Source organism: Arvicola amphibius, chromosome 2 (genome assembly GCF_903992535.2).
Source record: "Arvicola amphibius chromosome 2, mArvAmp1.2, whole genome shotgun sequence".
Taxonomy (NCBI): domain Eukaryota; kingdom Metazoa; phylum Chordata; class Mammalia; order Rodentia; family Cricetidae; genus Arvicola; species Arvicola amphibius.
Window position 1 is genome coordinate 126,549,367 of NC_052048.2, and position 25,741 is coordinate 126,575,107.

Below are 25,741 nucleotides of genomic sequence, written 5' to 3' on the forward strand. Positions count from 1 at the left end.
CCCCCACAAGAAGCAGAATCCCTGCTTTTCAGCTGCTCTGGTCGCACAGATCCACCAACAATCAAGACTGAAAGGGGCTTTGTCTCTGCGGAGCTTGCAGTCTCATGAGAAATTTTCTTCTTCTTTTATCTTTTACTTTTTTTTTCTTAAACAAAGCCCCTAACACGGGTTGGCCTCAAACTCCACTATCTGGGGATTATGACCTCGAACTTCTGATCCTCCCACCTCTACATCCCAAGTACTGGGATTACAGTTATGTGCCTCCATGCTCAATTGATGCAGCACTGGGGACCTGAACCCCAGGGCTTAGTGCTTGGTAAGTAAGCACTTGATCAGTTGTGAGCTCTATCCCCAGCCCTCCTGAGCCGCTTTGAAGGAGAAAGCAGCTCAGGAAGGAATTGGCAGATATAAATCAGGGATCTACCTTAGCACTTCCTGCTTCGAGACTGTCCCCAGGGATGCAGTCTATCCCATCAAGACCCTTCTTTCACATCACTCTATGCAATGAACATCATCATTCCCCTGATCCTCTGTGTAGCAGAGGCTAGCCTTGAACTCGTGATCTTTATGCCTCAGCCTCCTGAATGTTAGGGCTATTGGTGTGCATGACCACATTGGCTTTAGTAGCATTTCATATGTCCCAAACTATCTATAAATGTTACCAAAGCAAGTTTAGCCTTTGGACATTAAATTTTAAAATTCCATTTAACTATATTTCATAGATGTTATTTTCTTAAGTGGACAAAAATGGGACCACTCTCTAATATGCTATCCTACAACATCAACCCTACCCTCAAATTATAATCCATTGTTGGAGTCCTCTAGTTTCTTAAAGTAGTAGTCAGAATATTAAGGTATAGCTTCTGCAGTATATTAACCTCAGGCTCTGAAGTATATTAACAGGGAACAAGTACACAAGGCAAAGAGCACCATTTAGATAAAGTCCACTGGCGTGCTCTAATGAAGTTGCTTGGACCAGCTTTCTGCTGTCATTTGCACTCCGTTTTCTTCCATGCTTATGAAATTAGGGGTGAGGCACAGCAGGGTATGGGGGTGGTTAAGTGTTCCAAAGGTAAGAGTGTCACATATTCCTAGGCTCTGGTCCAATTGATCAAACTCCCTCATAGCACACATAAGATGTGGCACCTTAGGGGACTTATAGGCAGTTAATGGCTGCCAAGAGGAGGATCTCTCAAGGGTCTCACCTCTTTCTGAAGACCTAGATGCAAGTAATGGTTGCCGGGGTACATAGGGACACTGGTGAGAAGCCTACACTCTTATAAATAATTCTCATCCATGTTCCTGCAAGCAACCCTAATGCAACTCACTGGGAGGCACACACAGACACAGGCACACACACAAGCATGCACGCACACACAGAGAGAAAATACTCAGAATGAGGAGAGGCTCACCTGCCACTTGGTAGGGGGACAAAAAGAGGTGATGGCAGGTGAATATGATCAAAATATATACAAGTATGAAATGCCATAATGAAACCCATTACTATGTATAATCAGTGTATATGATTAAAACCTTAAAAAGCTATGTGGAAGAACAAAAGAAACAATTATTTTGAGAGGACTTTGAAAATGCTAGCATATACTATGGAGGGCCGGTAGCATAGGTGAGACTGTCCGGTCCTGCCTGTCCAGGAACCGACTTGAAAGCCAAGGCAGAGACCAGAGGGAGCTAGGACCTTCCTACTAACCACAAGATGGAGATGTTCTCCCACCAGGGAGAAAGAGGCACCGTGTTACGTTTTCCTTTGCATGAAAGTAACAAGAGATGGCTCCAAGGGTGTAGGGAGACCAGGGGCTGCGGGTGATTCTGAATCCACAGAAACTGGTTTTGTTTATCTGATTCCTTCTCTTTTGTGTGGTGCTAGAGATCAAAGGCAGGGCCTTGGACATGCTAAGCATGGCTACATGCTGAGCTACATATAACCCTGCCCGAACCTGCCTGCCTGGAGCTCCTAATGAATTAGGAGGTATCAACAAAGCCAGTGGAGAGAACACTGTAGCTAAAAGTAAACACTACACCAAGGGTCTCATCGCCCAGCGGACAGTGTGCGTGCAGTGTGGTCCTGCTCAGTGGAACCCTCCCTTCCTTAGCTTCAATAAGATCAGTGGGAATAAAGTGCACAGACAGGAGGGACTTCCTGAGCTGCACTCCAGACCTCACTGGGCATAATGGGATTTCAAGGGCAGGCTCTCCCTGGCCCCCATCCTCAGTCACTGCCCACCTGCCAACACTCTTAATGTCCAGTGCCCACCGGCATCATTCCTAGTGCACAGTAGGAATACACTCAGGCCCCTCTTCTAATAACTGGACTCCTGCCTCTCTCCTGAAAAGAGATTCTATCATACACCCTCGCATAGCCCGATGCCACAAAAAAAAAAAAAATCTCTTTCTTCATGTAGTGTGGCGAGCAGCGGGCAGGCCTGTTTTTCGTCCCGCCCAGCTCCCACATGCTTAGCTTTACACCCGAAATAATTACACGGAAACTGTATTCTTTTAAATACTGCCTGGCCCATTATTTTCTGCCTCTTACTCACATCTTGACTAATTAGATATTATTATATCTAATAATCTGTGTAACACCACGAATGGTGTCTTACCGGGAAAGATTCAGCATGTCTGACCTGATGGCTGGCTTCATCGCATCTGTCATCTCTCTCAGGAGAGGCACGGTGGTCTGTCTCACTTAGGAGAGGTGTGGCATCTGTCTGAGCCATCTACCTCACTTCCTTCTTCCTGTTCTGTGTACTCCACCCACCTAAGGGCTGGCCAAGGCAGTTTCTTTATTAAAACAGAAGACCCTCCCACATCATCTTCGTGTTACATTGCTCAATGTGTGTGTGTGTGTGTGTGTGTGTGTGTGTGTGTGTGTATGCACACGCATGCATGCGCACACTTCTCACAGTTCATGTGTGGAGGTCGGAAGACAGTTTGAGGGAATCAGTTCTCTCCTACAATATGGGTGATAGGAATCAAGCTCAGGTCATCAGGCTTGATGCTGCAAGCACTTTCCTCCCCCCTGAGCCATGTTACCAGCCTGACAGTCCTGGTAATCTACCTAGAACTTCCATCCTGTAGACAAGAGCTCTTTTTCTTTCTCTCAACGTTCTCTCTCTCTCTCTCTCTCTCTCTCTCTCTCTCTCTCTCTCTCTCTCTCTCTCTCTCTCTTTTATTTTTGTTTGGTTTTTCGGTACAAGTTTTCTCAGTAGTTTTAGAGCCTATTCTGGAACTAGCTCCTGTAGACCAGGCTGGCCTCAAACTCACAGAGATCCATCTGCCTCTGCCTCCTGATTGCTGGGATTAAAGGCGTGTGCTACCACCTCGCAGCAACCTCTCATGGTTCTCAAAAGCCAACAACTTTCCCATGCCTCGGTATCAAGCAAGCAGTCCTATGCTATACCTTCGGTGCTAATTGAGCACCTGTTTCATGATAGGTGAGTACACATAAGACTTAGAGCCAGGGCTGGAGAGATGGCTCAGAGGTTAAGAGCACTGGCTGCTCCTCCAGAGGACCCCATTTCAGTTCCCATGCACCCACACGGCACCTCAGAACTGTATGAAACTCCAGTTCCAGGGAATCCAAGGTACCAGGCATGCATTTGGTGCACATACTTGTGTATGCAGGCAAAATACTCATACACATAAAAGAAAAAGATAAATAAATCTTTAAAAAAAGACATAGCAATGCCTGCCTGACACACATAAAGCTCTAAGAACAACTGAAGGTTTACTGTCAGGATTGAGGCGTTCTTTGCATGCGTATGTGGTATGCATTTGTGTGTGTGTGTGCATGTCTGTAGGTACAGATATGTGCAGGTATACATGCATATGACGGCTTACAAGTGTGTCTTCCTCCATTGTTTCGCATCTTATATATTAAGACAAGTTCTCTCATAAACCCAGAGCTCAACTCAGCTAGCCTAGTTACCCAGCTCACCCCAGGGATCTCATCTCTGCCTCATGTGAGCACTGGGATTGCAGGTAGACTGACACACCCAGTGGGTGCTGGGGGCTCAAACTCCAGTCCTCATAACTGCACAGCTATCTTCCCCAGCCCCAGAACTGATGGATTTCTGATCCATTTCTCAGGATGCATTACTGCAAGATGGGCCATATGCCTGGTGCTGCTTCACTGTGCTCCCGGTATCCTGTGGGTCTTTCACTCTTCCTGCCTGAAGTCTACTTCCTCCCTGAACTCACCATCCAGTGACCAGAACCTAACAGAGCACAGCTGTACAACACAGGGCCAGGGGTCTAAAATGCGGCTGATGCTCTCAGTACAGCATCATGACTGAGAGCACAGAACTTACAGCTAGGTGGAAATTGGCCCAAACCCCCTGACCTTCCCTCCTACATCAGTGTATCATCTGAGCAAGGGATTAGTCAAACCCTCCATTTCCAGAGAGGGAGGGAAAGATGGAGAGAGCAATATATGTATATAGGTTGTTGTGAAGGTTACAGAAAACAGTGCTTGACACACACCACCATTGCTATGGTTACTTGTAGATTTATTCCTAGCATCAGAAGGCATTGGAGGTGAGGGGGGCGTGGTCATCAGGTCATAGAACCAGAATTCCACAGATATACATGGCTGTGTCCAGGAGTGTTACCTTTCAGAACCAGAGATGCTCACTGTGAGCAGTCCCAGCAGTGTATCTGATTCATAAGGCTGCTATGACAAAAATCCCACAACCTGGGTGACTTCAAACAGAAACTTCTCTCTCCTAGCTAAGGAGTCCAAAAGCCCCTAATCAAGGTGGTGAGCAGAACTACACTTCCTCTGTCATGGCTAAGAGAGAAGAACCCTTCCTCTCTCCTCCACTTCTGGGGACCTAAGACCCCTTGTGTTTGTGGTTCCCTCACTCTGACTTAGGCCTCCATCGTCACTGTGTCCTCTCTTTGTGTCATCTAAGGAAACCTGACATTGAATTTAAGGCCGCATAAGCCAGGATGCGGTCATCTTCAGATCCTGAAATTCATTAAATAACATCACATTCACAGGTTAGGGGAAAGCACCGCTCAATCGATCAAACATTGAAGGCAGAAATGGCCAAGGCATTTACCACAGAACCCAATTAAGTGCCCTGTAGAATACTTCTCCACAGCTGTGGACTGAGGCAAAGGAGAGCAGGGTGGAGGAGGGAAGTTGCTGGGGATGGTGGCTTTCTGTGCTCCATTCTTCTGAACAGTTTGATAATTTTTATTGGTTTGCCTGCTGGTTATACAACCTAAAGCCAGGTTATTGCTGTCGCCTGGGTCCCTAAGAGATCCATATGAACCTACAGGAGCCTTGCAGATAAAGAGAGAAGGCTTCCAGACACCCCCCACTGGCAGCTGCTTCCCAGCCCCCAGAGGTTAGTCTGTTTCATGGTTCCATTCACAACTTCAAAGCCTCTCTCCAGCCTGTCTCCCTGAAAGAGGCCAATTCGAACTAATAAGGTAATCAGAGGCGGCTGAAAATTTAAAACCATAAATGCCTACCTATCTGGGCACGTGTGCGCACACGCGCACACACGCACATGCGCACACACTCCCAATCTGATCTATGTATGCGCTGTAAAGGCATCCTCGTCAAGTTTCACCAAGAGCTTTTCCATATTTCTTTATGTTACAAAAGCCTCCTTTGTCTGTTGTTTTCTTAAGTCACAAAGAGGGCCCTGGAGAGCCACTGCTCGCCCTCTGAATGAAGAGAGAACGGATTTCTAGACATCAGGGTCCTCTACCTGTAATGCCAACTTAATTAACACTCAGTCAGACTCTCACACTGGTGAGATATAATGTATCCGGAAAGCCCCCGACCTTATTAGTGCAGCTTCCTCTTCCAGAGTATCCAGTGTCCTAGGAGGTCAAGAGAGTCATTAGGCATTTGCACTTCCTCCTTTGGACAAGTCACTAAGTGAAAGAATGTTCCCTCGTGAATGACCTTCTGTTACTTCCTTTTGGGGGCGACTGATGGTTTCTTGACTCAGAAGCTTCCCAGTCAAAGGATGACGTTCTGCAACCAGAGCAGCTCTGCCTTAAGATAACATAGAAATAAGAGTCGGTTAGACCCTTGGGTGAGGCCCACAGGGCATGAACTATCCTAATCACTCTCTCTATAGTAAAGAATCTCTGTGAAATCTAACAGAGATCACAGCTGGGGCTCCCCTATCCAGAGGGTTCCCTTAATCCAACCTCCACCATGTCCTTAGGTCCTTAGGTTGGAGCACAATCCTCTTCATTGCCATTCCTGCTCACTCACGGCTACCTGGTCTATTCCCTTCTAGACCCCTAATTTTGATGTCTAAGACCCTCGTTGGAGAGGGGAAAGACACATTAATATTTTTAAGGCATGAATCATTTTTTTCTTTCCTGTTCCATCTGCCTTCTTTCCTCCAGGAAAAGGTGAGTTCCTACATCCATTGTCTTCACAGAGGGATGAAGCTCTCAGGAAGAACTAGCTGGAGCGTGGCTGAGTTTGATTTCCAGAAGCCAGCACGGATGGAATTGCTCATCTCCAGCCCACCCCATCCAACAGTCAGGAGTTATTGGCTGTGGAGAGTTGCTTGGGCAGGAGGAAGTCATTCTTTATTGGGGATGTGGTCACTGGTACATTTCCCAGGTTCCAGTGGGTGGCACCACACACACACACTTACTAAGTTATCGAACAAAGAAAATAAAAAGATATGAAGTTGGGAGGGGGCATGTAAAGAGCGACCTGGAGGGAATTGCAGGGAGATGTGGATGAGGGTAGGTATGATCATATCTCACTGTATACACTGAATTCTCAAAAATGATTTTTTTAGAAAGAAAGTAACAAAGAAAGAATGCTAGCTGAGTATGTACTCACAAGAGAATCAACAAGCAGCTTCCCTCCTTGGTTTCGACTCCAAGTTCCTTCTTGAGTTCCTACCTTGATCCCCCTCAGTGATGGACCCTAACCTGTAATGTGAAGTAAATCCTTCCCCTCCCCGAAATTGCTTTTGATAAGAGTGCTTTATCACAGCAGCAGACAGGAAACCAGACCAACATGGCATGTCAGCAATTACTCAGTGAGTAAAAACAAATTCAAAAGAAAACCGACAGACAGAAAGAGGCAGGTATCCTCAAAGGGTTAATTTCTAGAGCAGCTCCTTCAAAGCAGTCTGATGGGAAAGCAGTATTCCACATATGATATAAGGCATAGTACTGTAAAAGTGTACTTCGCAAAAGATTTTATCTTAAAAAAAAAGAAAAGAGGAATGAGGGCTAGAGAGATGGCTCAGCTGGTAAGGCTCCTGCCACACAAGCATGAGGAGTGGAGTGTAAAGTCCCTCTTAAATACCAGGCGGGTATGAAGGTCTGCCATAATCCCAGCACAAGAGGGGCAAAGACAGGGAATCCTTACCAACGTGGCTGGTGAGTCTGTTCACATCAGCAGGCTCTGGGTTCAAGGAACAGACTCTGCATCAATATGTGAGGTGCAGAGCGACTGAGGAAGATATCTAATGTCAATGTTGGGCCTACCTGTGCATGCTCACACGCACGCATGCGCGCGCGCACACACACACACACACACACACACACACACACACCTATACACAGAGGAAGACACCTAATGTCAACATTGGGATTACACACATACATACACACACACATGCACACGCACACACCTACACTCATGTGAATTTGCACATATATATGTCCACCACACACACACTATAAAAACAGGAATGAATATTTGATTCTTTTATCTTGAGCACAGATGTTATCAAAACAACGTCATATTCAAGTAGGCAATAGAGAAATCAGAAAAGGCAAAGATTTTTAAGGAGAACTTCTGGGCCTCTCCGAGGATTACGCAAATGGAGATGTTGGCTCCAAGCGTGCAGTTTCTTTTCCCAACACAGCAACATCATTTACATTATTTTGATTGCTGCTGGTCAAGATTGAGCCGTTTAGTCTACTTCTGAAACACAGAGAAAGAAAGTCATAGGCCAAAAAGAGAAAACAAAGAGAAGCCTATGGATTAAGAAAAACTTAAAAATGAAGGCAGACTGTTTGGGAATTGACTGCACTGTGTATAAGTAAGGAAAAGGGGGAAAAAAACTGTCCTTTCTTAAAAAGCAAGAAAAGAAGGGGCGGGCTAACTGTGGGTGGTGCTGTTCCTTCGTTGGGTGCCAAGTGGCGCTATCAGCCTAAGGCAGCCTGGTTTGTGGTTCATGAGAAAGGAATAGAAAAGTCTCCAGGGGCACAGACTCAAGAGTGCAACAGGTTAGTCCAGAAAGAGATCCTAGCCATGGCCCTTCTGCCACCTTCACGGGTGTTCACTGGAAGGACACAAATATCATCACCTGATAAAATCAAAAGTGCCTGACCCACCATGCTTCATTGTTCCCATCCCTCGAAGTGACACTTGAGTCCCTGGTGTTCAAGCATCAGTTCTGCATTCGCCTTCCCGATGGAGACCGGCTTGCACAGTGCGTTATGGCGCAGAATCAGTCCCTGTGTGACTTACTCTATGATCTGCTAGCTGGCTTTAGTCTTTTCATGTGAACTTGCTGGAAATGTCCAGAAAATGTTCTGCCCACTGCCTGCGCCTGATAGTCTCCTTCCCAGCACTGCTCGCTTCTTCCTTCATTTCTGGTTTATTCACCTCTGTGTTCCACTGAATGTTTTATCCTTAATAAATGATAGCCCCACTCACTCATCCCTGTATCGCGTAAGCCTGCTGCAAGTGTTCCAGCCGATACTTCAATCAATGATCGGCACTAGATCAGACCAGAAGAACAGAACCAATGAAGACAAAGTTAGTTGTTTTCTCAACACCAGAGGAGAGCAAACATAACCAAGGTGACTATGATCTTGACTCTGGCTTCACAACACATTGCACTAAATCTCTCTTTTTTGTTTTAAGTGGCCTATCAGGTCCTAATAGTGCCGCCCATATGCATGCAGGTGTGGAGCACGAGAAACCCAGCAGTAGCCACATCCTCAAAAAAGAATGATCTTCCCCCGCCCCCAGCACCTATCCGCTGCCACCAGCTCCTCAGTATGGTGTGACACATGGAGATCACTGACCCCATCAATATTAGAACTTTGGTTTGATCTTGTGCAAATCTTGTGTCGGTCACCACAGCTGCTGTTGAGTTCATGAATGAAACAGTCACACCATGTCAAGAAGACAGCATTTCACAGAGCTCCCCCCTGCCCTCCCTCTGACTTTTTCTTTCTACCTTCTTTTCTGCAATAGTCCCTTAGCATTATGTTTCTGCCATAGTCCCTTAGCCATACAATTCTGCCATAGTCCCTTAGCCATACATTTCTGCAACAGTCCCTTAGCCTTAAAGTTCTGCAATAGTCCCTTAGCCGTACAATTATGCTCTTAAAATTATGTGTATCAAAAAGTTTCATTAAAGAATAACTCATTTGCCAGGTGGTGGTGGTACAAACTCAGGAGACAGAGGCAAGCAGACGTCTATGAGTTTGAGGTCATTCTGGTCTATAAAGTGGGTTCCAGGACAGGCTCCAAAAAGCTACCAAGAAACTCTGCCTCAAAAAACAAAAGCAAAAACAAACAAAAGACAAAACAAAACAAAACCCTCATATTTTGGTTAAATTGTGACCATACAAATCTAATAAGATTATGAATACTGTTACTCTGTAATTTTACTTTTAATTAAAAACAATCACCCAGTAAAGAAAGTTCATTGCTACTCTAAGGTTTGTTTTCTGTCAATCATCCTTCTCACGTGTAATCAAAATAAGCATGGCTTCGAGTAGTACCGCTGGTCACATTAGTAACACCATTCGCTCTCCCAACACCATGGCTAATTGGAGGCTGGATAGAATTGCTGCTTCACTAAACCTCTGTCAAGGTTACCATCCAGAGTACTTACCTGCAGGGTCATAGAGACGGGCTTCCCGTTTCCAGAGAGAAAATGATGGCTGTTCCCCACTATTTAATATTGCTTAATACTAATGTTTGGGAGCAATTACCGCAACGTTCATGCTGCTGCAATAACGGGTTTCATGGCCCATGATTAATGAGCAGTACCAACCATCTCTGAGGCTTCGGTCACAAATAAATGTATAAATGTCACCAGAATTTATCCATCTACACACGACCTCTCTCCAAGCTCTGTGGATTTGCGGCGATGCTGGATCTCCTCCTGAGTGAGTGCCCTGAAGGCCACTCAACCACAAACTCCAAAGCAGGGACTTCATCAGCTTTACCTCCTGCAGCTGTGTCCTCATTGCCACTGGCCTGGAACCCACACTGCTCCCCTTTATCTGTCTTAACCTCAGTGCTCACGCCTGCCAAACTGATGCTAAAGTACGCTAGTACAAAAGGACATCGTTTATCGGTATCCCCGCATTATGGTTTCAACAGTATTTTTTCTTTATTAGGATCACCTTTCAGGTTGTCTTCATCTTTAACTATGAAAATGAAAGATGAAAACCAAAGCCTTTCCAAAATCCTATCAGCAAGTGGAGAAAGCTTTGCGTCACCCTTCATAATTCTTTTCAAGTCCCATGCAGCTGAACTCAAGAGTTGACTCTACCAACGCAACAACTTTCCCAGTGGAGACAATGGTGCCCTAGCCAAGCTCACGCGGACCAGCGACCTTCATCATCATACACAATCACAGCTGAATCCAGACTGTGCTCCATACAAATCAGGAGCAGCACCACCTCCCTACCCCCAGGAGGAGCAAGAGAAACTCACTTCTCCCAACCACTCCAAGGCAAAACACACACCAGCGGAAATCGCTGGTAGCCCACTTTGCTGTAGTTTGTTTGTTTGTTTGTTTGACCATGAGAAGAAATCATTTAACAACTCAGAGAGGATTAATATGTTATTATACATGCTATGAACTCAGAAGGATTTGTATATGTAGATAATTCAGCAGCTGAAAGACATATACACTAACCTGGAATTCAATGCCTAGAAAAATAAGCATACTTATTTAATGGGGGAAAGGGTTGGTATAGAAGGATTGGCCTGCTAAAGCATTTTACTTGGAAATGCCTAGAACTGACTTTTTATCAGACAATATACTCTTCTCAGAGGTACGGATTAAATCATCTCCTTAGAGAATTAACTTGAATAGCCTAGTTGAAAATACTAATACCCAGTAAAAATGCAAATTAGTAAAGCACTGTTGAGGAACTCCAAAGGATGCTGGTTCAAACACAGATAAAGCTACTTTACAGGTTTAGTTTTACAGCCTATCATTCCTGCATGTTGCCAAAGAGAAAGAAATTCTTCACAAGTATAATTCCAGTGCCATCCCAGATCTGAAAACACCAGTCTCCTTGACAGAACCAACAGATAGATATTTGCTGTGGATATCTCAAGTTAGTAATTTTTAAAGTTTGATACTAACTTTATTGAATTTTGAAGGTTAAAAATGTTAGTACCAAGCAATCAATCAGGCTATGTCCCAATATTTAGAAATGTAGAAAATTCCATCACCTACAAATATTTTTGAATTACTCATATATCAAACCTCTACTACCATAAGTCACCAAACACCTGCACTGTCAAGATAATTCAAAATATTTAGAATCTCTGCGTAAGGTTAGCCTTCTGAAGGGATGGACTTTCAGGTCTTAGAGAAGGCTGGAAATCATCCCTCCACCCCACCTGTTACCTGAAATCCTATTAGCACATTATCCTTGGAGACATCTATTGCCAAGCCTGTGTCTTTACCTAGTTCTGAGTGGAGACAAAGTCTCTGAATCAACTGGAACTCTTGGAGGAGGAAAATGAAAAAGTCAGAATAATAAATGAGAGGTAGAGACGAAAATAACCACGGCTTGAGCCAATGACCGTCGGATGACCATAGTTTTCTATCAGTTATTCTCCAGTGCCAGGCACTGGGAGGGGCTCAGGGGCAGAGCACTTGCCTAACATGTGCACGGTCCTGCACTCCATCACCAGCACTCAAGAAAAGAAAGGAAATAGAAGCGAGATTCTGTGAAGGCCAACGTAATGGATGTCCCCTTTGTCCAGGTTCAGTCCATCCACTCTTGGATGCCAGACCAACAGTTCACAAGTAAAATACACATAACGTCACCAGTTTATCTTTCAGAGTTAACAGCTCTGGTGGAAGATCCTTGCATCTACACATCACTTTACAGTTTCCCAAGTTCTGGGAACATTGCTCGGAACATTAAACTGAGAAAGGGAAATGGAAGCTGGTCTTCCAGGGTGAATTTGGGACTAAAGCAGAAACAGACTTGATTATCTCTACACCTCCTAAAACAGTGAATGAAAAAAACTTAAAAAACAAATGCACACAAATGTTCTCCAAGATTTCGCAGTTCTCATGATATCCTGATTCATTTGGCATTAAGAACAAAAACTATAGAAAAGGGATTATTATTTCAACATGATATTGAGGAAATACACAAAGTCAGTTTTCACTGGTCATTTCTGAGTTTATCATCAATACATAAATCTAGTGACGACGGATAAGGCAAAATCTCCTGTCACAATCTGGTAGACACAAAACTAAAGTTTAAGAAAAGGAAAAAACACCATGATACCATTCAAGCTTCTCTTGTGCCTGATACAGAAATCACAGTTTCCCTTCCATCTCTTTCTACTGTTTCAGCTCTCTTTGACTCACTGCAATGGAACTACTCATCATACCTCCCTCGGCCCTGGCCAAGACTAGCAGTGACCACATCAATCAATCCTGTAACCATTGGCAGTTCCCGGTGGATAAGGTAGCATACTGACTGCCCCTGTGGAGCTGTCAAGGATCTGACTAAGTGATGACTATGTACCATTGGATTGGCACTCTTAAGATGCATGATCTTATCATCTCCTTTGAAGTGGGGACAGGCCAGATAGTACAACTAGGCCAATGAAATGAGAAAGGGAATAATCTATGCAGAAATCTGAAATTTTAACAGCTTCTTTGTATCTTCCCCCTTTGCCGTGGCACACAACACTATTTCATAGAATGGTTCTTATCTCCTGGGTTTCCAATTAATATGGCATGGAGAAGAATCCCAAAATGGCCCACGATGTAGCAATCTGATGGCACAGAACCCAAAGCAATCTGTAATGGATTAAATGCACAAGGAGAAGCAAATCTGCTACTGTAAGCATCCCAGATCATCACCGTTACCATGCCATCACCTACCCTGTATCTGCCCTCTGACTATTCTCTTGCCTTCCCACTATTATTGCTCCATAACATTCTCCAACTCACCTCTGAGATGCTATGTTGGGCATCCTCTAAGATGGCTCCCAGTGGTTTATGGTTCTTGGTAATCAACAGACACACTTGAGTATAAGACAAACCAAAAGACTCATTTCCAACAAATAGCATATAGCAAATTGATGGGATATTTACCTCTTAGTCTAAGTTACAAACAGGTCACAGTTTCTATTACCCATCATGGAGATTTGCAATGAGAAATGTCTCTGTATTTGCAATGAGAAATGTCTCTGTCTGAGTTAGGCTTTCTATTGCTGTAAAGAGATGCCCAGACCATTGCGACTCTTTCTAAAGGAAAACATTTAATTGGGGCTGGCTTACAGTTTCAGAGGTTTAGTCCATTTTTGTCATGGCAGGAAGCATGGTGGTGTGCAGGCATGATGCTGGAGAAGGAGTTGAGAGTTCTATATCTTGATATGTAGGCAGCCGAAGGAGTCTGTGTATCACACTGGGTGCAGCTTGAACATATAATACCTCAAAGTCTGCCCCCACAGTAACAGAGTTCCTCCAACAAAGCCACACCTACTCCAACAAGGCCACACCTCCTAATAGTACCCACTTCTTATAGGCCATTCAAACACATGAGTCAATGGGGCCATTCCTATTCAAACCACCACAGTCTCCTAAAGGCTTGGGTATTTAAACACTTGATTCCCCAGTTTGGGATGGTAATGGAGAAGTTCAGCCTTGCTGGAAGAAGAGCAACACTGGGGGTAGCCTTGGAGGGCTTAAAGCCTCACGTCACTTCCAGTTTGCTCTCTGCTTTGTGTTTGAAATTGGATACATGATCTCTTGGCTCACTTCTGCTGCCAAGATGCCTGCCAATTGCTGCGATGCTTCCCAACCATGATGGATGCTTAGCCCTCTAGAACTGTGAACCAAAGTAAACACCTTTCTTAAGATTCTTTTTTGGTCATGGTATTTTTGCCACAGCAACAAAAAAGTAACTAATATACCCTTGCTCTTGTTCACTATTGAAGAGGCCCAAAAATTTCACCATTGCCCTCTGGAGAGACCCAGATGATGAGATGAAGCTTCTCCCAGTGGTCAGCACAGAGCCAAGTTGTATCCAAAACCATAGCAGTGAGCTTGGGAATCGACTTAACTCTTCAGTCTTTACCCCCACTGTTCATCTCGTCAGCTGTTAAATGTACTCATAGAGGACAGGGAGGGTTACACGTACCAGTCCTCACCCTTGACAACAGTGAACTTTGAGGGGAAAAAATCCCATACTCAGAGTTCCACCAAGACCTACTGAGGCCCATCTTGAGGATGGGGCCCTAGAAAGAGTAAAGAAAAAAAAGTTCCCAAGTGTTTTTGATGACCAGCCAAAGTAAAGGCACTGCTTTAGTGACTCTTTTCTTCAAGTTCATACAGAGATGCAGAGGTGAATTTTCTGGCCAAGATCTCAGCTAGTAACTAACTTGCAGTTTTGACCTAATCTTTGGATAGTCTGTAAGACCAGGATTAGCCTGGGTCCCTATCTCCATGCTATCATCTCTGCTCAGGTTTCCCCAGTGCTGAACGTCAGGCAATTCATGAGTAAAACATAGCCATGCCTTCACGAAGTTATTTACATCAAATTAGAAGTACAGTCCATTAGAACACTCATCCACTATAAGAATAAACCAAAGTATGGAAGCCCCTGTTCTTATGAAGGGGTATGGCCTTTAGGTTTCTGGGAAGTTCCTAGCATGGGCTGGCAAACCTGAGCATTCTCTTAGCACAAAACCACTGAACAGTAAGAGTTACCTTCTTCAGTGAGTAACTGGACAGGCATGCCCAAAGACCTCAGAAGACTTCAAGTAAAACCCAGTCATATTTGAAGTGCAGGCCTGTGGTCACCAGCCAGGGCTAGCCACCCACAGCCTAGCACCAGCTAAGAGGTTTTCATCAGCCCAACAGGCACGCTGCCCCAGTTTGTTTTGCCCCTCGTTCAGGGCCACAGTCACCTTGCCATGGCCCCAAGCAAACTACACTTTGCAGATCAACGAAGAGCATTTTGCAGACGGAGGAATGACAAACTACTCCAAAACAAATTTTCAAAGGGGAAGGGGGAAATAAAACAGATTTCGGAGTTTGTTTTTCATGGGCAGCTGGAAAAAAAAATAAATCTACCAAATACCAACACCTCTCCAGAAGGTTTCTTGCCAAGTTTATGATGACTGGCGTTAAGAATGCGAGTTTCCGGTAGAGAATTGACACATCACTGAGTCAAAGGCGAGCCCAGACCTGGCTAGCAGTCTCTGTCAGAACTTGGGAACACTTTCGCTAGACGGAGTTTAAAATAAGGGTAATGGTGAAGTCACAGCCATGACTCATTCTGTTGCCCACATGCCATGCTCACTTTCCAACAGGATCAGTGGGCCAAACTGAGGGCCCCCTCGGAGCCACAAGCTGCTAAGGGATTTTTGGAGAATGGAATCCTGAACCTTGGGCAAGTTGGAAACAATGCACACACACAATCTTTGTCAGTAAGCTAGGGAAACGGACAGCACACAAAACAGTAAAGACAGTGGGCGCTAATGGATCAGAAAGGAGGACAAGGGATGAATTGTGGGGCAAAAGCTAAAACTGAACCTTCTTTCTTTCTTTCTTTCTTTTTTTTTTTTGAGACAGGGTTTATCTGTGTAACAGTTCTAGCTGTCCTGGAACTCACTTAGTAGACCAGGCTAGCCTCGAACTCACAGAGACCTGCCTGCCTCCCGAGGACTGGGATTAAAGGCGTGCATCACCCATGTATAACTTTCAAATACTAAGGAAAGTGATTGCTAAGCTGGTGGTTATGCTAAGGAACTTCAGTCTATGAGGCTTTAAACATTCAAGAGGCAAATAACTCCCGATAGCACTGAAAATCAGGCTGTTAAGTTAGCAAGTCCTGTTATTCCGTATTACAGTCGTAAAAGAACTAGAGGTGGGGAAATATCGTGTGGGCAACTGGAAAATAAACGGCAAAAGGAATAGGTATGAGAGGCTTTAACAAATCAACACGACAGCCTCTATGTGGAGTCGTGTGAACTGGGATAGGGAATGAGAGGGGCCCTGCAAGCATTGTCACCATTGGGAAGCCACAGCGGAGACCACCACACGCCTCCTCCAGACTCCCCTTAGGCCATTTCCACACAGCACTCCAGGCAGCCAATTCAAATGGACAGGGATTGAATTTGAGACTAGATATAAACTAACTGACACATCACAGAAAATTCTAAAAGTACACGGGGGTTTTACGATTCATTTATAGCACTAGAATGACTTGTGCGAATTAAGGGCTGGAGCAACGTCCTTAGCCTAGGCAAGCCCTGCCCTTCTCCAGCCCTGCTTCATTATCCTGGCTAGTCCTGAAATTCTTTTCGGTCTTAAAGCCACAAATCGCAGTGTGGCTGGAGTCAAAGACAAGTGTGAACTTCTGTCTCTGTCCACACACCATAATAACTGACATCCGCCACTCACCCCAATTCCTTAAAGACTACAAGTGTTTAGCCTTGTAAATACCTTTCTTTCCACGCTTACATAAAGTCTGAATTTTAAATTCAGTGCAGCCAATCACATTCAGAAGTTCCCTCCCTCCCTGGACCTCATCCCCAAGATGAATTATCCACAGTCCTCACTGGCTAAAACGTCTCTTGGGCTTACATTATGCCCAGAACTTACCTAAAGCAACGGTTACTAAAATCTGACTTGTAACCACCCTCAGGGCAACTGCTCCCACAGAGAGGGAGTCAAATATGTTTGCACGTGCTAGGACTCTCCTGAGTTTTGAAGGAGGGAGAAAAATAAGAGAAAATAGACTTGTGTCCCCTTCTCAACCTTCAGCCTTACACCACTTCAGAGTCCTAGATTGTCAGCCTGTAACCAGGCATCGAATAAGTGATGTGATCCCCGTTTCTAGCACTTCAACAGAACGATAAAATACATAGCTATGGGAAGAAGTCCACAGTTTAAAAAGAGGACCACGTGCACAGCTCCATGCCATGCTGGGGGAAAGAAGCTGAGGAGAATTTCCATCCTGGGGTGAGCTAACATCCAGCACAACTTAGACCTCTCAGCCTCACGGTGGAAAATACTGTTTCTCTTGCATGTTCAAGTTAGATTGCCATCAGCAGCATGCATTTGATAACTGGACACATAGACACACACTCACACACCTTGAAAAGAATGCCTCCTTATATGAGATCCTCCTTGGAGCTTCCTCCTTAGACGGTTCTGGCTGGGTTTTTGGTTTGGTTGTTGTTTTGTGTTTGTTTATTTGTTTGTTTGTTAGTACTATAGATGTTCTCTGCTTTGTGTCTAGCTTTTTCTTCTTTACCTACACACTCAGGGGCGTAGTCACAGCAAGCCTGATCCAAGAAAGGCATCCCTTTAAGGTGTCTGAAATCAGACCCCAGAGCTCAGTAGAAGTCTCCACATTCATTCTTTTGATTTATGTGTCTCATTACTGCAGAAGACTGCAATAATTCTCTTCTCTCTTATTGGTTAGTGGCTTCAAAACACTGTATGCTTGATTACCCAAGTACATTAAAACTAATTTAAATCATCATCTTAAGTACTAGTATGCTCAACAGACCAGAAAAGACCCCCAGAATCCAAACTATATTGGTCACATTTTATACTCCGTGGGACACAAAGTAGCAAATCCATCAAGGTAATGGAATGGCAAAGCCTTTTACAGACAGGGGCTAAATGTGCTTCTTAACTGTTCTGCTGCCCGACTCTCCCTTTAAAAGGTAAAATTCGCATCCTCCTTCTCCTTCTGCTCCTGGAAGATGAATTTCACACTGATCGCTTTTAAGGATAACTCCAAATGGCAGCAAGTGTGTAGCTATAAAAACACGATCCATGCCCACATTGGTGTAAACCCCAGGGGAAATTAACAAGTTGGCACAGACTCTTTTCCATCCTCTCCTGTCATTTCCATGCATGCATGTCGGATTCAGCACTCTCTGAGTTTTAAAGGCTTTCTCTCCTGCTGCCGTTACACTGAGCTGTAAATGTAAAGGTGGCGAGACTGAATTAGCAGCGCTTAATTAGAATTCCTGTAATCAAGTCTTTAACCAAAAATCGTAGAAGCTGCTTTTTCTGTGCCAAAATGCCATCGATATATTACACTCAAAGAAGTATATATGGGCAATTACTACCAACTATCAACCTGGAATGCAAGCCTGGGGGACTATATAATTTATTGTCTTCTTTAGTTTTGACTGTCTATCAACTATGATTCCAGATCTGGAAAATAATTCAGAATATTCATTTGTATAAAAAGGAAACAAGTGAAAGAAAGAAGGATGAATGGAAAGAAAGAAGAAGGAAGGAAGGAAGGAAGGAAGGAAGGAAGGAAGGAAGGAAGAGGGAGGGAGGAAGGAAAGAAGGAAGGAAGGAAGGAAGGTCAGACGGAAATAGGAAGACTACATGAAGACTTTATTCACAAGAACTAATACATTTAGCAGTGGCTACATCTTGTATGAGCCTCACTCAGAAGATCACTTCAACTCGGAGGCGTCCCTTGTTCTTCGTTCCCTTGAGTTCCCAGGAACCTGCCCATCATGGTCCTTGGCAAGAATTCATCTCTTTAAAATAAGGCAACAAGTTCATTCACTTATCAGTGATTGAATTCTGAGGCTGCCCATGCATCAACCGTTTACTTTTAAAAATTTTTGACGTGTTATATTCCTTTTAAGTATTCATGGGCTCGTGGAGATTTAAGAAAGATTACAAAAATCTTCCCATTGAACAACCATCACTTTATGGGAGCCACTCCAGGACAACGTAATTAGAAATGGAAAATAAACAAACAAACAAAATCAGATGGCTCTTGAGAGGAGGGAAAGCCCTCCACTCTACACGCTCGGACAATGTGTTGACATGCCTGTCAAAAGCACGGGATGTACACTGAGGCTGAACTCTGCACAAGGAAGGGGCTCTGCATAGCTGTCACCTGTGAAGACGCAACCATAAAGCTGGGGAGGGGGCACTGCAGAGGGTCATCTGGGGTGGGATGTATGGAAAAGTTCTGCACCTTCCTCCAAATTCTGCCATAATGTGAAAACTGACCTTTAAAATTAAGACTATGAAAGGAGAAAATGTATTTAGACTCAATAGTCAACCTGAAAGAGTGCCCAACATTACAGAGGTGGGATAATTGGAGCGATAAACTAAACAATGATGTCATAACCCAAAGAATAAAAATGAAACAGAAATCGTAAATAGAGGAGAGGAACATAGCTTTCTTACAGACCAATTCCAAAAGAATATGAAGAAAATCCTCTCTCCAGAGGTCAGTACCTAGTAATTTGTTTCTGACAGACTGTAGGGGACACAACCAAGTTAAAAAAAAAAAGTGCTTTCCTAGAATACATGAAAGCCTAGACTTGGTCCTCAGCACCATTTATGCCAGGTATATTGGTACAAATCTAAGATGCCAGGACTCAAGGGGCAGAGACAGGAGTATCACAACTTCAAATTTATTACAGCATGTTTGACACTAACTCAGGCTACAAAACTCTGTAAAAGGCCAAGAGGGACAATGGGCCACAGTACAAAAATGGAGAAATAAGTATCCTAAAGGCACTACCTCCATTTAGCAAGTGGTCAGGACTACTACCATTAGTGACAAGTCATATTTTTCTCAATGATTTTACTCTGAGTTTTATTTATGTGCATGTGAGAGTGTGTGCGGGTGTCTACAAAGGCCAAGAGAGGGCACTGAAGGCCCAAGAACAGGAGATGCAGGCAGTTGGGAACCATCTAACCTGGACACTGGAAACTGAATTTGGGTACTGTGGAAGAGCAGCAAATGCGCTTAGCCATTGAGCCATCTCTCCAACCTGAACAATCATACCGATAGCATAGTCTTCTGTCAGGATTAGTGAGGTCACTTCACCTTTGAAGTAATCTACTCCTGTTCCTATAAACCAGTGTAAAGATGAAAATGCATCTGATAAAACCAAAATAAACGACAGTTTACAAAACAATTTCAGAAAATATAAGTCATGAAAAATAAAGGAAGCTTATAAAACTACCACAGATTATGGGAAACCTGACTCAAAGATAAATGGGGTCCTAGATTGGGTTCTCGAACAGAAAAGGGACATTAACTGGCTGAGAGAAGTCACTGCAATCAGATAAAATCAAGCTTTAAGAATGAAGCCTGTGGTTTAGTCACACTACGCCAGGGTTAATGTTTTAAAACCAGCAACTGTGCATGGCTATGTAAAATGTTTATAGTAGGAGGTAACAGATGTACTAGAATCTCCTGCAGTGTCTTTAGAATGCTTCTCTGAACTGAAAGGTACCTCAAAATAAAGTTTGCTGATAGAGTAATACTAATCAAAATGTTTTAAATGTTTAGAATAAAATTTATTACACAGTGACTCAGAAACTTCATATTAATTTATTCAAGCCAAATAAATGCCAGTAATCCAACAAATTTTGGAGTGCATTCAATAAAACAGACATTTAGAACTCTATGGATGTTGTGAGAGAAAAATGAATATAAACGATGCTATTACAATTATAAATCCCCATTTTGTAATCTTTCATTAGTTGGGGAATTATGAAATGAGGAAATGCTGTCATTTTTTATAAGAGCAAACTTTCCATCTAAGTGATGGCTGCAGGATACACAGACTTTCATAACCTCGGGCCCAAACAATAAAGGCGGGAACAGAGAAAGAAAAACAAGAGTCCTGGATCCACAGTATTGTGGGAAGTGATATCCTCCTGCAAGTGAAGGGAAGGAAGGTACTCGGTGAGATTTATGCACAGATTTGGGGATTTCCCACACTTTTGGATTACTATTTTCTGTGAATTTAAACATCCCAGTCTAGAGAGAAGAGTCAGCCTATAAGACACAGGAAATAAACAAAACTTACAAGGCCCAGAAAGCTCACGAATGTGTCCAGACTCTCAAGCCCCCCCCCCGCACACACACACACAACTGGAGCCTCCATCAGGCCACACAGGGAGCTTGGGGACACAGCTTCAAATGATGCTCTGGAGGCATTTCCAGTGACAGGGTTGTCACTCCTGTAAGCAATGACACTGGTTCATTAAGCTGGACTTGAACACAGTCATTTCTAGGGCCTGCCATGGGTACCGTTATCTGGGGCAAATAAACATTGATGTGTGTCTCCTCAGGACACAGACTACATTGAGAAGAGGCTGGCATTTGTCACCCATCAGATGAGCACTTCAGCAATGACCTGCTTCTGGTTTCAATTTAAAAGCAACTAGGCCCTTGACTCAGGATCAGAAGGGGGTTGCCAATCTGACTCCCATGCTCCACACTTCACTGTGGGAGAAGATGCAAAGCCATTGACTTTGGTTAGCACAGTACAGTTTAGCCTTCCTTACTAATATTACAGCTACTTAAGGGTTTTTGTTTTTGTTTTGTTTTTGTTTGGGGGGGGTTGTTTTTTGTTTTGTTTTGTTTTGTTTTTTTGGTGTCCTAACAGATCTGGCTGCCCTCAGGAACCATCAATAGGCCTTAACTATCTTTCCTCTTTCCCTCAACATAAAAAGACAGGGGACAGACCCACTCCTTCCAGTCACTCAAATATCCACTCTCAGCAATAAAAACAAGAAAGGGAAGGGAAGGTTCCACCAACAGAAGCAGATTTTCAAATTTGAAAACTGGAATCTGGCCAAGATGTCAGATTTTAACACAACATAAGTTAAAAACCAACTTGTTAATTCCTCTTCAATAAAAACATGCCCCCTTAACATCACAAGTCCCTTCTTTTGTCCCATATCATAGCGTTTGTTATGGTTTGAATGTAAAATTGTTAAATATTGTTTTTAAAGATTGTGTTTAGGGAACAGGCCCTAGCAGACAAGCACAGGTCACTAGGGACAGGCCTTGGGATAGCTCAGCTGGCTTTCTTCCCATCCTGTCCTCTGCTTTAATCCACCAAGGTGTGACAAGCAAGGTCCTAGTCGCTTGGGAGGGCATCTCTCTAACTGCCATGTCTTCCCACCATGATGAATGGATATCCTGTGAAATAACGTGCCAAAATAAATGCTCCCTCCCTTGTTTCTGTCAAGGGAAGAAAATACAGCTTTATATGGTATTTTTCTTTTAAAACAACGTAAGTTTATTGCTGATAAAGAAACATGGTTGTCAAATAATAAAACGAGTCCTTAGACTTTTTTACACATAGTATTGGACATTAACCATTGAGGATTTTTTAAGATTATTATGTGTTACTTAAGTGTATACATTTGTAAGTATATGTCACATGTGTGCAGGTACCCATGGAGGCTAGCAGAAGCCATTGGATTCCCTAGCTGGTGTTACAGGTGATTTATCGTGAGCTCCTTCATATGGATGCTAGGACTCAAACTCGGGTCCTCTGGAAGAGTAGTACATGCTCTGAACCACTGAGTCATCTCTCCAGCCTCTAACAGGGATGCTTTAAAGAATTTATTCTGCTGGCTTCCATTTTTGTTTGTTTTTAGCTACTACTTTGAGTCACTCAAAGATGAGCAATGTTTATGTATGCTTGAATAACCTAATTTCATCTTGCTAGAAACATTACCAAAATTCCTTGAACTTAAGAAAGGTGAACGTTCTTAGTGGAGACTTTCCAAGGACCAGCACATCAGAAAATACTTCTTGACCTGCCTCTTTCCAGATTCCATGCTCTGTTGGTCTTGGCAATTAGCAATTCTGAGCCCATGAGAGAGCTGTACTTCCTATAGCACTGGTCAAATGACATAGCCCTCCCCCGGACATTTAGAAAATGACACTGAGTCTAGTTAGAGTGTCGTGGCCTGGACAGAAAAGCACATGGAAGCCCCCACCAGCTTTCCCAATAAAGGCACAGGCCCGAGAGCCAGCTGCACCCTAAAAACCAATAACTATGAAACTGGATGAAAACATGCAAGCTGATGCCCAGCATTGCACACACATCTGTTTAAAATTCAAGTAACTCGTGCAAACCACAGATCGGTATTCAAATAAAACTTTTAAAGAGATTGTATTCATTTAGAAAGGAAATGAAAATGTGTTCTTATGTCTCTGGGCTCCACACTTCCTGTGGGGAGGTAATAGGCCTTCTAGGCTTTAGATGGTTGTTAGCCTAGCAGGCTGAGCAAGGTATGGAAGCAGAAATAAAGCAGCTTTTGATCATGAGTCACCAGCATGACACATGGGGGTCCTGGGACCCTCTGCATACCACACGGGAAGCCAATACTGCAAGCCCATAGCAGCTCTGCATACATAACACAACCTGGAACCTAAGAGAAGCACAGAGGGCAGCCCTTATCACCAGAAACAACGGGATGGTGCTCAGGAGGCAACACGAAAGTTTTATGGAAATCTCTAGATCTGGATTTCTCAGTCTCAGGTGGGGCAGGACCACCACGATAGTGAAAGGGTCTGATTCACTGTCTCCCACATCTAAGTCAATCCTCGCTTATTAAGGAAAGGCTTCGCCTTTTAGTGTGTGTGTGTGTGTGTGTGTGTGTGTGTGTGTGTGTGTGTGTGTGGTGTGTGGTGTGGTGTGTTTGCATGTATGAGTACTCACTTGTGTGTGGGCATACATATATGTGTGAATGTGCATAAATGTATATGTGGAAGCCAGAGGTTGACATCAAGTGTCTCCCTTAGTTTGTCTACACCTTAAGATTGAGACAGGGTCTTTCATTTGAAACTGGGGGTAGCTGATCCATCTAGCCTAGCTAGCCAGCTTATTCCTAGAATCCCTGCCTCCACCTCCCAAGTGCCCTGTACTTATATTGGAGCTGGGGATCCAAACAACATCCCTCCACTTAGGCAGCAAACACTTAACTCACTGAGCCATTTCCCCAGCTCGACTTTGCCATGATTTTCTAGCACCTGCTTCCTTCCTAACTCAGTCAGCTTCATTATCAGGCTGTGACCAACGAACATGCTCATTTCCTAACTGAGCAAATTTAACCATGACATTCAACATCTGTCCAAATGACAGGGGAAGAGAGCAAAGCCGAGCATTGAGCCATGCATCCCGATCCCAAAGCCAGGAGTTCCCTGATGCCAGCACTTTTACCGCCAGCAGTAACACATTCGGATATGGGCTCACAGGTACCCGATGGCGGTGTACACAGAAGATTTCTCTTTTCTTCTGATAAATGTCTAAAGGAAGAGAGGAATGTTTCTTCCTTTCATGGAGAAAATTCATAGATTACATGAATCATTCACATCTTACATGAATTCTGAGCACCACCAGTGCTCAAGGCAGTTAAGACTATCACGTGGCCTTCAAATACACAGAGAACTCAGTGTTCTAAAAGGAAAGGGAAATCTGTACGGCCAAAGCATAGGTAGGAAAGTGTCTGCTTGATGAAGGTGACCTTGGCCAGATGATGTGGCATCATTTGGATTTTATGGCTTCACGTGTAAAAACTAACTGGGTGAGATTTTGACTTTAATTTCAATTTTTTTTTCCGGAATCATTTCGCAAAGCCAGACATTAGGCAGAGTATAAATACACAAAGCAAAGTGGCTCTGGCAGGAAGTGACCAAGGATGCTCCTGAAACCCAGGCTGCTCCTCCTCTACCACTCGCTCCATAAGCAGGATCCCTGTGTGGAACCATCCAGAAAGCCAGAAAACCCAATGAGACAATTCATAGTTCTGTCTAGCTTTGCTGCAATGCTTCCAAGCAAATTCCAAAGCTATCCTAACCCAGTGCACACCTGGCACAAGTCATTGTGAACACAGGAACCTAGCCAGTCCAAATGCTCATTGTAGGCAAAACTACATCCCGGGAATATTAAGTATTACATCATTACTTTATATAAATTATGTGGGATAATAATATTCTGCTGGGTATATGGGCTTCGATATGACTCATTACACAATTCTTCCTGTTTTGGGTTTTTTTTTTTTTTTTTTTTTTTTTTTGGTTTTTCGAGACAGGGTTTCTCTGTGGCTTTGGAGCCTGTCCTGGAACTAGCTCTTGTAGACCAGGCTGGTCTCGAACTCACAGAGATCCGCCTGCCTCTGCCTCCCGAGTGCTGGGATTAAAGGCATGCGCCACCACCGCCCGGCTGTTTTGGGGTTTTGTTGTTGTTGTTGCTTGCTTTTTACTCCTTCGATGACCATTTTTTTTTTTAAAAAAAATCTAAAATTACCTATGTGGCTCCTGTTATCTTTTGTTGAATATTGCCACCATGAGGATAAAATTCATGAGAAAAATGTTGGCTAACAGACACAGACACCAGAGCAAGCCCTGCAGAGCCACACTCTCACCCGCAGGATGCGGCCCTGCATTCCTTCGGGAATCACTATAGCAGAGACTGCCCCAGCAACACTCATGTGCGCAGAGTTCCCAAGCCGTGAGCTCTGCCAGCGCTGTGGTCACCTCTTCCATCATTGCTAGCCCATTCTAATGTGGGAATACCACATTAGAAATAGGGAGGTACCTCAAGCCCTCAGAGACCAGATGATTCAGTAAACTGCTTTCCAGGAGGGTCCCTTTGGGACACAAATGCTCCTCAGCTGGTTTTGATCATATGCTATTTTTGCCCAAAAAAATTAAAGTTTAAATG

General features: G+C 43.9%; 1 protein-coding gene across 6 annotated transcripts in view; it reads right to left on the reverse strand.

Moving 5' to 3' along the window:
• Ltbp1 (latent transforming growth factor beta binding protein 1) overlaps positions 1-25,741 on the reverse strand; it is a 384,816-nt gene that overhangs the window by 260,305 nt on the left and 98,770 nt on the right. Inside the window, exons 1-2 of one of the 6 annotated variants that reach the window (XM_038319235.1) lie at positions 8,495-8,686; positions 5,818-6,034 (exon numbers count right to left, since the gene is read on the reverse strand). The exons of 3 other annotated variants lie outside the window; for them this stretch is intronic. The gene's annotated coding sequence lies outside the window, so the exon portion shown is untranslated. Of the gene's footprint in view, positions 1-5,817; positions 6,035-8,358; positions 8,407-8,494; positions 8,687-25,741 lie in introns of those variants that run through there. 2 more of the 6 variants (XM_038319234.1, XM_038319236.2) reach the window with 2 other exon arrangements.